Source organism: Haliaeetus albicilla, chromosome 12 (assembly GCF_947461875.1).
Source record: "Haliaeetus albicilla chromosome 12, bHalAlb1.1, whole genome shotgun sequence".
NCBI classification, from domain to species: domain Eukaryota; kingdom Metazoa; phylum Chordata; class Aves; order Accipitriformes; family Accipitridae; genus Haliaeetus; species Haliaeetus albicilla.
This window is the reverse complement of record NC_091494.1, coordinates 34,765,258-34,778,603: the sequence shown is the minus strand read 5'-3', so window position 1 is coordinate 34,778,603 and position 13,346 is coordinate 34,765,258.

Here is a 13,346-nt window from a genome sequence, read left to right as displayed (position 1 = left end):
AGCTCACTTTCTCCCTCTCTCCTCCTCTCTCCCACTCCTCCCTCCTTCCCTTTTTTTTTTTCTCTCCGAAAGGGAGGGATGAGGGAGATGTTCTGGGCAACATCAGGATGGTGCTGGGGGGGCAGGGGGAAGGTAGGACTGGAAGTTTTTATTTTCAGCACTTGTCAATAGCTCAGAGGAAATTCAGAATCAAAAGTGCAGAGTTAAAGTTATCCCAACCGCTGGCTGCGCTGAGCAATGCCTCGGCTCTCCCCCCTGCACTCCCTTATTTTGCAGGCAGTTGTGTTTTGAAGGACAGACCCTTGTTTGCCTCTGATTCTTGGGCTGCACGGAGAGTCGGGGCGAGAGGGGAGCGCGAGGCACCCCCACCAGCGAGCATCTCTCTGCCACCCAAAAGAGATCATGGTCTGTCCCACGGGGACTTTTTTAATGATGAGAATTTGCTCTCCCTTCTCATGGCAGGACCCAGTTGAAAGGGATCCAGAGTTAAGGCACTCGTGAAATGAATATATTATTGTTGTTCTGCAATTGCATCGCTCCTGGTAGCGTCTTGGCAGGGATGAGGAGCGCGGGAACACCTCCACGCCAGGTTTCCCGCTGCCTTCGTGTGTGCGCTTTTGGGCTGTTTTTTACCCAAATGCCATTTCCAGCTCCCAGAAAAACCAGCATATTAAACCCGCAGCACAGTCCATTTGCACAGAGAGAAGGAAAATACTACAGAGACTTGTAATAACCGACAATCCCCCAGAGGGGGATCAGAGACAAGAGAAGCAGCCTGGTGTGCACAGCCGCCTCCCGCACCCGCTGTGCACCCTGGCAGGGCAGACAGACAGACAGACAGACAGGCTGAGGTTAGACACCCAGGCAGGCAGCGGCTGGGGGGTGGCTGAGCCCCTTTGGGGGCTGGAGCTTTGTTATTGCGGATCTGGCGAGGCTTTTTGCTGTATTTCTCCTCCAAACCAACCTCGGCCACCTCCCCGTTAACAGCAGCCAGACCGGCGGTGTCAGCAAATTTGCTCTTGCAGATCTAACGAGAGCTGGCAGAGAAGATGCTGCCCACAGGTCCCCCACTGTGGGTCCCCTACCAAATTTGTGCTGGGACAGACCGGGGGCCCCAAGTGTCCATGAACCCCTTGGCTCGGGGAGACAAAGCTCGGCTCACCTGGGAGCTGCTGAACCCACCAGTGTGCAAACACAGCAGCATGGTCAGCCCTACCTGGCTGGAGGTCAGGCATCATTCAGGTCCCCAGTAACACCACCACCAGCTTCCAAATCATCAGATTTTCACAGCCAGCTTAAAGTTTGGATTTGCCTTCTGTCCATTAGACACTGGGATTAGCACCCATGAGCCCCAGCTCAAATATTAACAACAATGTCCCCAGGTGGCCACCATGCAGCAGAGTAACCCCTCTGGACCCAGGATGGCATGACCAAGCTTATCTCCCTCCCTTAAAAATGCAGGGGAAGAGGCACTGCGCTTAGACCCAGCTTAAAACCAGAGCAAAACTGCAATGCAGCACTAACACTTTTAAAAAGGGAAAACCCTCAAATTCTGACAAATACAAGCACTCAGGCAACAATCTAGGTGGAGCATTGGTTAAGTTATTACTTGTTGTGTGTTTAAAGAAAAGGACTCTTCTAAGCTTTCGTACCTTGGGTCTTAGTCAATACCGGCTCACAGCTTGGTACCTCGTTACATGGTGAGCCTGGCTGCAGTGGGCGCTTCACCTCGCTCCCTGGCACCGGGAGGTGAAGGGTCTTGGCTCAAGAGTCTTCATTTAAAACATTAGAAAATATTAGAAAAGTAAGTGAGAAATCCCCCAGCCTTTCCAAGGTTTCTGCCTCCCTCTTTGGGGACATCACATCTGGCCCTGGCAGGAACCCAGCCCCGTTCCCACGTGCCATCCCACTCTGCAGACAGGAGACGGTGAGTAAAGCGGCGGCGATGCTCCGCTGCCTCAAAATCCCAAATGAACTCTAACAGCCCTGAACTTCTGCGTCTCGTCCCAGATGTGAGACATAAATCAGGGGCAGGAGCACAGGCACACGCCGTCATGCGCCAGCCGCCCGTTTCCATGGTTTCCCGCGACTATTGCTCTCGAGGGCTCAGGGTTAGGAGGCAACTTGTTCCAGAAGGAGAAAGATGCTGCGTTGACACCATTGCGGCAAAATCCCGGCTGGGGATTGCACTGGCAGGCAGGCAGGCAGCATCGCCCTGCCAGTCTGTACGGCCCCATAGTGACTCGGGTGACCCCCCCAGTCATTTTGGTGCAAGGTGCTGTGCAGAGGGAGGTGGCAGCCCTGAGGGCTGGGGTGGCATTTGCTTGCCTTGCCCAGCCAAGGTTGCTGCCTGCTGTCTCAAAGGGGAGCTCAGCCCAGTGCCCGCTGCCATGGCAGGGTGGCCCAGGGCCATGGGGCTCAGGGATGGGGACAGCGGACTTGGTCCCCACAGCCGGTGGGAAGGCTGAGATGGCATCAGCCTGGGTAATCCATATGGAAGAAATCACTCCATCTCTCTCAGATCCCAATTCATTTCAACACCCTGATCCCTCTCCCCTCTCCAGTCGAGCATCACAGCCCTCCTGCTTTCCACCTCCTTCCCACGGACCCGTTCCCTGTGACGGGGTGGCACTGCCTTGCCAGCCTTGCCAGCGGGGCCCTGTCCCTGCCGAGCCCGAGCCTGCTCCTCCCGCAGCTTCTGCACGGCAGGGAGAGATCAACTGTCTGTTCAAGCCGCCCTCCATTTGCACAGCCGCAGGGGGTGAGGACGGGTTTCCAGGCCCTCTGAGCCTTTGTTCATGGTGTGCTGTGTTCCTGCGGGGTCTGTACCCGCCTGCAGACGGCTTCTCCCACTCCCCCCTGTGCCCTCCCACATCGCCTCTCCTCCTCCCCGTGCGCTGGGTGCAATGAGAAATGTACTTGGCTCCCGATCTTCGAGTAGGAGGTGAAGGCAAAAAAACCCGAGACTTCAGCTCCACAGCGTGTGGGATGTGGATGATGGCAGATCCCCACCCTTGACTCCTCCACTGTCTCTGGGGCGAAGGCGGAAACCCCAAATCCAGACCCTCGGGGCTGAGCCCACCTTCCCTTGTGCGTGGGGACAGCCTTGTTATTCGGTTCCCGGAGAAAAGCGGGTGACTTCCTGCGCCTCCTGCAAAGTCAGCTCCCTGGGACCTTCTGACAAACACCATTAGTTGGGGTGACCCTGGGAAGAGACCCCGCGAGCTCCCTCAGGGATTGCCTTGGGAAGGAGCTGCTGGAGCTGCCCTAAGCCCATGATGCTGGTGTGATACTGGGAGTCCAGCGAGGACCCCTTCTCCAGACCCTCGAGACTCCAACCTGGCCAGAAGAGGAGCAGTCCTGGGATTTTAAGTGAAATAAGGCTGAAGGGACCGGTGTGGTTAAGCCCAAGGCATCCAGAAAAGCAGCCCTGACTCTGCCCCTTTCCCCTCTGAGCTGGACAGGGTGGGAGGTGGAAGATGCTGGTAGGGCTCGTCGTCTTTTTTGCTCCCACTGACGTGGCTGAAGGCTATTGCAGGACACACGTGTGTGCCAGGTTGGATGTTCCTCCTTCGTCCTCCTCCTGGAGTCACTCCGGGCTGCTGCGCTATCTCACCCGGAGATGTTGGACTTGTCACCCTGAACATTGCTGAAATGAAGCCCCTGGTTGCCAGCCCGGCTGACCCCGCATTGCCCCCAGCATGCAATGCCTCTTTCTCTCCCCCTTCCTAATCCAGCCCTGCTGCCAACTTCAAAGTCCTGATCTGAAAAGGAATAACAAGACTTTAGGAAATGGCTTTGCAGTGCCTGCTACCCGGGGAGGGAAGGATTTAGCCTAAAGCCTATATAAATGCTCTGTACTTATTGCAGGTTTCCTTCCCCCGGCTTCCCTGATCCCAGGAGACCCGTGCACAATCCTGATGCTTCAGCTCTGCACGGGCAGCACCTGGGGCCTGTGAGACATCACTGCAGGAACAGGCTGGAGGACAACACGCTGGGGGGGTTAAAAGGGGCTACAGCCAACAGGACCCCCCAGATCCAGCTGGGCTTGCATCACTGCCTGCATCTCCATCACATGGGGGTGATAAGCCCATGCAGGATGTTGTGGGCTCCCAGTTTAATCACGCAGCCATCATCTGCGTTGCTGGCACACTCAGGCGCTAACTGACTCATAAAGACCAGTAGTATCGAGAGACTGGGATTCCCCCAGCTCCATGTCCTCAGCACTGCTGGTAAGAGCTGGGCAAGGGAGGTGACAGTGCGGGAGCTGCTGTCTCCCTCCCCGACCCTGGGCAGCCCCAGGGAAATGAAACCCAGGCTGCTTGTGCAGGGCAAAGCCGGGGGGCCGACACTCTTCCTCTGATTGAAACCAGATCTCAGGCGGTGCTGCCGGAGCTGGTGGGGAATGCGTTTAAACCAAACCAGCCCACGCTCTCCTTCTTCCATTGAAAGAGGGTTTGTCTGCTTTGCGGTCCAAGTCCAACAGATGTGGCTTTGTGCAGAGACCGAGGTTTGCGGTACCACCGAAGGAAACCCCCCAGTGGGACCCTGCCCTGAGCCCCCGGCTCCCAAAGGGGACCCCCAACCCCTGAGGCCACCCCGAGCTCCAGCTCGCCACCCCCACGTGTGGGAGCAGGATGGTGTGGGATGCCGGGGATGCTGGCCTGGGGACCGGGATAGCAGCAGCGCTGGGGTGATGCCGGGGAAGGGAGCACGGGAAGAAGACACCCAGGCAGGACTCTCGGCAGCAGCAGGTAGAGGGGCGGCGGGTGGGTGAGATGGGGACAGCGCAGCCTCCCCATGACCTTCTCAAACCTTGTGTCAGCTTTCCACCTCCTTCCCCCAAAAATCCCTACCAACCCACATAACCTAAAAATCCCAAGGATTAGGAAATCCAGGGGAACAAAGGGAAGCCAAGAGGGCCCCTGGGAGCAGGGCTGGGTGCTGCCTGGTCCTCGCAGGCAGGGCAGGGCAGGACGAGAAGCTGCCAAGGCAGCCCTGGAGAGCGCTTCCCACCCAGACAAACCTGGTCTCAGCCTGGGAATTTTTGCAAAAAACCCCAGTCCCACCCTGGGATTTGAGGAAACCAAAACCTTGTGATGCAACCGGGAGGGATGAAGCAAGAGACTCAGGAAGCAGGTGACAGATCCGGCACTCTGGGGCTGCATGTGCAAGGCATCAGCTGGCTGCTAAACTTCCTTGGACCCTGAAGAGCCTCCAGTGTCACCACCTTCCCCATTGCCCCTCCATGCCAAGCTCTCCCTGCCAGCAGGAACCGGCTGCCACCCCGGGAGCACGGCCCTTGTCACAGCTGGGTCCTTCAGCGGTAAGCGAGGATGACACGGTTATTGGGAAACAAGTCGACACTTCCAAACAGATTCTCTTTGCTGCTCTTTTCCTTCCTGAAGCTGGTCTGAGCGTGGCAGGGGTTGCTCAGGAAAGCCAGCAAGCTAATATATTCATGTCATCTTGCATTTGGTGCCAGGACATGAAGTAAACACCGTCAGGGACCTCGCTCCGGTTCAAAGACAAGCCCTGTTTCTTATTCCGATCACATTATCCATGCTCCCTGTACAGCTTCATTGATTCATATCTTAAAAAGAAAAGCCTTCAAAACCCATTAAGTCTGCCTTGCCGTTCCAGCCCTGCTCTCAAGGGCCAGGGCAAGAAGCATTAACTAATCTGCTCACATTACCTTGCCTTTGAACCGAGCATCTCTTGGTGTCAATCAAGAGTGTTTGGAAGTGATATGCTCCCGTGCGGGGCAAGTTTTGGCTGGTGAGGTCACCCAATGCCAAGCAAGTGGAGGGACCGGCACTTAGGCATTGCCCCCTGCACCGGGCGCCTTTTTGCACCCAGGGAGCACCCAGGGTTCGTGCCCGTGGAGGCATGGTGGAGCAGCCCAAGTTACGGTCCTCTGTTTGGTTATGGAGGACTGTATGGTTATAAACAAGGCCATGAAGGAGCAAGCTCTTGCGGCTGCTCTTTCTCAGGGCCTCAGACAGCACGTGGGGTGCAAGAGCGGGGACCTTGCTGCTGTCAGCCTGGCTGAGTCTCGGCGAGGGGAGAAGGGTTTGCAAGCAGCGATGTCCTCCCAGGGATTACGAAAGCCATGCTGCCTATTGCCAGGGAAAAGGAGGTCCTTCCAGCCTCTTGGGCTCCAGCTCAGCCAGCAGCCGCTGTTTATTTGGCTTCAATGACTTCACAGCGTACCGAAACATGGTCCTGGGGGCCCAGAGTGCTCCAGTCCATCTGGCTGGGATGTCGGGCTCGGCCACCCCATGCGCTCCCCGGTGCCTTGCATAAGGCAGCTCCGCACCCTCCAGCCTGACTTCCACTCGGGAAGAAATTACTCACTCTCGTTTTCATCTGGCTGCAGGAGACACTCGAGATGTTTCTTCCACCACCCTCCCAAAGGCTTCCCATCCCACTGGTGCCAGCAGCAAGGCTGGATCCATCCCCTCTGCCCCCAGCCGACCCCCAAGTTCAGGGACGGAGACTGTTTACTGGACAGGCTTACAGGGATTTGGTTTTACTGACATTTCAAGTGTTGCTCGTGACTGTTGTTTTTAGGGTCTAGAGCACTTTGAGAGGACGTGTCCACCAAGAGAGGATTAACCACAGCCATCCCAGGCCCTTGCCATGGCTGGATTTGGGGGGCATCTCCAGCCCCAGCTGGATGGGGATGGAAAGCCAGGCTTCCTGGAAAGCTCTGCTTTGCTTTCTCTTTCAGACTCAACCAGTCATTGAACCTGGACTGATCTGGGTTGCTTCATTTGGTTCTGGTTTCAAAATCCTTTTGCAGGGGGAAGCTGTTTTCCAGCCAATTTACAGGAATGCTCAGCATGGGGCTTTTCCCAGCCGTTGTGCTGCAGCCAGCATCTGTCCCACGTCAGCCCGTTTGTGCCCCAGGGCCAAAATGGAGCCGGGGCATGGCATAAGACCAACCCACAGGGTTGCGTGCAGCCGCCTGGGCATGGCCCCAAATGGAGACACGTCCTGACTTTGGTGAGCACCAGCATTAGACCCCCAAGGGTCTTCGTGGCTTGGTGTGGGGCAGGCAGCACTGGGGGTATGGGCAGCACAGAGCGTTCACCTGAGGTCCCTCGTGGCAAAACCCCACCTGGCAGCAAAAACCCACGTGGGGCCAAAACCCCACAGGGGCACCGACCCACAGCTGCCCGGGAAGCCAGTGCCCATGGCTCCCTGCCTGCTCTGGGGTTCTTCTCCAGGTCAGGACCTTCATGTAACATTAAACCCTACGTGTGTGTGTTCACGGGCATGCATGTAAATGTGTAAAGGACCCCCACAGAGCTGCCTTGCCCTCTCTCTTACAGAGGTTTCTTTCCCAGTTGTTCTCTGTAACCTAAACCCACAAGTCACTCAACTCCAGAAGACGTGTTTTGCATTGCAAAGGGCAGAGCCGGGACAAGGTGTGTGAAGGCACTTCATTGCCCGTGGACTGGGACATCTAAGGAGCTTATAGGGGAGGCAAAGGCTTCCCTGGCAAGACAATGGAAATGGGCACAGAGGTCTGGGGGGAGACCGTGGGGCCAGAGCCATGCCGTGGGGAGAGGTGTGCGTGCTGCTGAGCGATGGGAGAGCGGGGAGGCAGAGGCAAACCCAGCCCGCGGGAGGGGAGGATGCAGACAAGGTCTCGGGATCAGCTGGCTGAGAAGCGTCCATGGGGAATTACAGGCAGGTCTGAGCCTGTCAGATTACAGAGATGGGAAGGGGGGAGTGGGTTGAGGCAGGTCCGGTAGGAGGAGGGCTACAGGAGCTGGAGGGAAAGGGAGGAGCGGCAGGAAGGTGGGCAAAGAGGCGGGGGGAGGCACATGGTAAAGGGGGGAGCAGAGGGGAGCACCCAGCCCTGGTGGTGATGGGGCTGATGTGGGCAGGAAGATGGGCTGGGGGAGCCATGGGGTGGATGGGGTGGGAATGGGCTTGGTCCATCACACATCACCCCGAGCGCCCACCTGGCCGAGGTGCAGGGCCGGGGGCCAGCCAGGGCGGGAGCACCTCACGCCAAAACCAATTAAGTGCTCAAGGGGTCACGGACCAGCCACTCAGTTCCCTCCCATCCGAAGGTCAGAGGAGAGCGTCCTCATTTGTTGCCTCTTAATTACATCTGATCCTGCCCTAATTCCTCCTAAAACCAGCCCTGAGAGCCTTCAGGTGACTGCTGGGGAGAGGTGCCCGCCAGCTGGGGTGCCGGACCAGCCGGGCAGGGGTCCCAGCCCCGGGCCGAGCGGTGCCTCCGGGAGGGACGCGAGGGGCCGGCAGCGCTGCATGGTGATGGAGGAAGTGCCATGTGCACCACCGTCCTGCTCCTCGGCACGCTGGTCATGATGCTGCGGCGCCGCTTCTTCAACAAAGTCGAACCGTACGTCCTCTCCCGTCCCCTTCCCGTCCCCTCAGGGCCCTGGGGCCGAGGACAGCAGGGTGAGGGGTGGCCCTGGGGTGGAAGACCTTGCTACTCAGCCCAAGATCCATCCTTGGAGATATTTGGTTCCCTTCTAGTTGCGGTCCTCTGGGTGACACCAGGAGACATTCCCTTGTGGTGGGCAGAGGGAAGCCTTCTGTGATGTGCTGCCACCTCCTCCCCGTTGCACCAGTGCGAACAAGGAGCAAATGCAGGATTGGTCCCCTGCCTTTCTCATGCAAAGGGATAGGGCTGAACTGGGATGCTTTTATGTGCACTGATCAAGGTGTTTTCCAAATGGAGCAGTCCAGCACCCTGCTATCCATCCATTCAGGCAAGCAGCCTGGCTGCCTGTTTGTCTTCATGCCTTGGCTGGGGAGGAGACTGAGCAGTGCTCTCGGCCGTGGGGACATCACCAGGCTGCCAACGACACACAGCAACATCCAGCTGGCAAACCTTCATCTGGCGTAAAATAGCCCCGGGGGGGTTCCGCTCCATCCCTGGAGTGCTGGGAGATAGGAGGAGCATGAGGGTACGGAGGATGCTCGAGAGCATCAGCTAAATGTTGGCTCTCAGAAGAGCCAGCAGCCACCAGCCTGCAGCCACAGCCCTGTTGCGGTGTGCTCCATGCCCACGCGCACGCTCACTCACACACACTCACACGTGTCCTGGCTCCGAGGCAATGGCAGGGAGCAGATGGGAAGGGACTTGCTGCAGTCCCGCATCAAGGCAATGACAAAGCCGCGACCGGAGCGCAGGATCACCTCCTGCTCGGTGCATCCCTGCTGCGCCACGGGCACGGTGCCGGCGGCTGCGGCTTCCACTACCTGCAGCTCCCCGTGTCTTTTGGGAGGGAGTTTTGTTCCCGTTCAGCACTCGCTTGGCTTCAGCTTGGTGGCAGCGGGGCCACGCTCACAGCGTGGCTGAGCATCACCCTTACTTGCTGTGCAGCCGCCTGCTCCAACGCCAGGCTCGGCTTGAGGAGGTTTCCGCTGGAGACACACAAATCTATTTACCAGTGGAGACTGGAGACATCTGAAAGTGGGGAGGTCAAATTGGCACTTAATGAACCAATTAAGTCAGGGAGGGAGAAACAAGACTCGAAGCAGGGAAGGCATCTCCTGGCCTGCATGCCCCCAGCCCTCCCCGTGCTACCTGCAGCACTAGCTAAATTAAGGACTCATTAAGTGCCTGAGCAAACATGGGCTCACTGCAGAGGTGGGAGCTGTCTCTGGGCAGGGGCTATGGGGGTGGCCGGCGAGGCTGGCAGGGCTGGCAGCCTGCAGGTCCGTCCCTTGGGAAGCTGCAGGGTGAACGGGCAGCGCTGCCTGCACATAGGGCAGGTACGCGGCTGGGGGACAGGTCACCCGGAGTGATGGCACCGATGCTGGCAGCGTGCGGGCAGCCCAGGGCCCCTGCCTTGGGGAGGCAGCTCCAGCCACAGCAGAAGCCCTGCCCGTGGGAGCAGGCATGAGTTGCCTTCAGGGTGGCCGGGGCAGGGGAGCGGGGACAGCTTTGCAGCTGGCTCCGTACCCTGTTAGGAGCAAGCAAAGCATGCAAGTGTGGGAGAAGGTGTCTGGGCTGCAGGACTGGTTTGTGGCTCAGCCACCATGTCCTTGCTGTTAGGAGCAAACAGTGGGAAAGCACAAAACCTTGCAGGAGGAGGCAGGATGGAGCTTGGAGCTGAAAATTTGGGGTTGGGAGGGACACTGGGGCTGCCCTGGCTATCTCCACTCATGGCAGGATCACCAGCCCTTCCACCACGGCTAAACGGGGGCCCCACAGACTGGTCAGACCTTGCACCTGCCTGCCATCATCACCACCATCATCATCAATGTGCAGCTGGTGAGACAGCAACGCAGCGCGGGGAGAGAGTGAGCCTGGCACCAGCACCAGCAGCTTGAGGCTGGACTCAGCACAAGGGCTCCCCGGCATGGCGCAGGGCCTCACGGAGCATGAGGGAGACTCACAGCTGGATGGCTGGGAGAAGCTTCCTCCGAGCCCTGCTGCAGCTTTCAGACGGGCACTTGGTCCAGATGCAAAGACACCCGCCAAGGGAGAAGCCATAGGCTGCTAGATTAGTTCTTCTGGTGATTAATTGCTCTAACCATTAAAGACCAGTGGATATTAAGAGTTTTGCTACTTGCTCTATTTTGGACATTCATCTACTCATCTTGCTCTGTGCTGGCATAAATCAGAGCAGTTCCACTGTCAGCTTTATACCAGGAGAGAATTTGTCTCCAGCCTTTCGTATTTTGGAAAAGAGAAGTAGCAGAAGCAAGAGAAAAACATGCTGCTGGCCAGGGATTGGGGAGAAGTGGGACAGGCGACCAAGGCAGAATAGACCAAGGCTTCAGATGGGCATGGTGGAGGGCAGGCAGCATCCTCCAGACCACAAGCTGACCTGAGGCACCAGAGCCTCAACCCAGTTTTGATCCAACTGGATTTTGCTGAGTCAGAGGACCAGGCTCAGGCTGGGTAGGCACCAGGACCACATACAGCAACAAAGACCAGGATTCTCCATATGTGTACTGGTCTGAATGACCCCTGGATTAAAGACATCCCTGAAAACCAGCTCACAGTGAAGAAAAAGACAGGAGCCCACATGTTCCAAGGGATAAAGCTGCCTCAGCGCAGGAACGTCCCTCCGGCTCTGACGTCCCCGTGTGCGATGCAGAGCGTGCGTCCTGGCAAAGGACACAAATGAACAGCACAGGCAAGATCAGATTATGTGAAATCCCCTGCTCACTTGACCTCCTTCACGTCCTGTCTTCTATTTATATGCCTTGGAGCTGCCAGGGACAGCGTGGGTTGTCCTTGACCCACACTCGCAGGGCTGGGGGGCTTAGCCGTGGGTCCGTGGGATGAGGGTTGGCTCCTGGAGCTGGCTGCCACTGTCTTGAAAGGAGAGGCTTGAAGGGTTTCCTCCTAACAGCCCGACTGTGGGGTCTGCTATCCGCCTCTTGCTGGAGGTGAAAAGCAAACTGAAATGCTACCCTGGACTAACCTCCCTGTCAAGTGACAGGAAGGTCAAGGGGGACTCCTTGGGCTTTGGTGCTTGGGTTTCCTCAACAAGCGGTGATTTATTCTTTGTTTTATGCAATATTTAAAGAGAAGGTCCTGGCCGGGGGCCAGGGCTGGTTACAGATGTCTGCTCTGTTTGCCTTTCTCACGTTCTTCCCCTCCGGTCCCTTCCTGGCAGGAGCTGCTCACCGCCTGCTCCTGAGGGAGATGTGGGTTTGGGGACGTAGAGATGCCACTGGCCCGGAGCCCGGGGTTTGGTCTTGGTGCTGGTCTAGCATGGGGGGATGCAGGGCAGTGAGCACCCAAGGGAGTACGGGAGCACCCAAAAGAGCCTGCTGGGAAGAGCCAGGTCTGTGAGGGGAGATGTTCTCCATGGAGAGCTCTTGGAGAGGGATGAGGTCGGGGGCTTGGTGGGGCAGGGCTGGACTATGGCAAAGCAAAGGAGGTGCTTTGGGGAAGTGATATGTGGATTTGCCTTTACTGCTGCTTTCTCAGCCCCCTCACAACAGGCTGGACATGAATCCCCCAGGCCCCAGAGGGGTTATTTTCCTAAGACTGGGAGCCAGGGCCATGGAGAGAGGGAGCGTTTCGTGCCTGTGCCAATCTCTCCCCCCACGAGGACACCCTCGTCGCACCCCACACACTGTGCTGCATGGCGAGAACAGACCCTCCGCACATCAGGCTGGGGAAAACAGAGCCAGTAGCTTGGCATCGTCTGGATTTAACCTTCCAGCTTAGTCCCCTCCAGGAAGCAGGACGTGACCTCCTCATTTCCACCGCCCAGGCACGGCTGGCAGCCGGCAGCAGCGGCACACAGCTCTGCATCTCTGGGCTGGAACAATCAGCGCGCAGCAGGCATGCACAGACAAGTGTCAGCTGAATTTCTGTATGACTTTAAATACATTAGCAAGGCCACAAACACAGCTCCAAAGTGCTGCAGGCACAGCCAAGCCAATAAATAACCACCAAACCCACCAGCAAGAAAATACCCCCCCTCTTTCCACGGGAGATAAGGCTTAGCATCACTTTCCCCCTTGTACCTGTATAGCAACGGAGCAGATCCACTCTCTACCTTGCTGTGTTTGAATCCAGTACCAGAAGGGTCAATTCTGTGCCACTTCTGCGGAGTCATTATACTGTCGGTTATATAAATGTCTGGGCATGCACAAAAGGCAGTGCTGATACAGAGGCTCCGACACCAACTCTCTCCAACACCTGCTTTTCAGCTGGAGAGAAAGCCGAGCACAAGAACATCTCGAGAGCTGTCACACAGAAAGCTGCTGTCTTTCAAGCTGAATGGAGGTCTAAATAGCTCTCACTTCTCCTTTAGAATCTCATTTCTAAATGCAATTAATACTGGCACATGCATAATGAGAGACTGACGAGTGAATACAGACTCCGGCAATAAAGAAGCCAGCCCCAAGTGCTATGTAAATATTACAAATCCTCACTAGAAGCTGACCCAGGGAAGACAGCTTGCTGATGATTAAACCCAAGTGACAATACGACTGGATTCCTACATCTGTCACAATACTACCTGCAGATACATAATGAGCCACACTAAAAGAACTAGCTCTTGCTGCTCCTCAATGCAGATAAAATGCCTATTTGTAGAATGTAATTAATCTCTTCTTCAAAATCAGGAACCTTAGTGTCCTTGGTAACAACATGCCAGTGACTCAGAGAGCATCTCCAGCTTTTTCTTCTGATTTTTGAGCAAGTTATTGAAAGTGACCCCAAATTCTAGCACTGAAAAGGAGCTGTGCTTCAGAAGTGGAAAAGCCAGCTGGGTATCTGGAGGTGGGGATGGGTTTTACCCACCTCTCTGGTCTCAGCAGGGCTCCTTTGGCAGCTTAAGGAGGTTCCTGGACTTGTTTCAGCCATGTTCCCTAGGATGAGA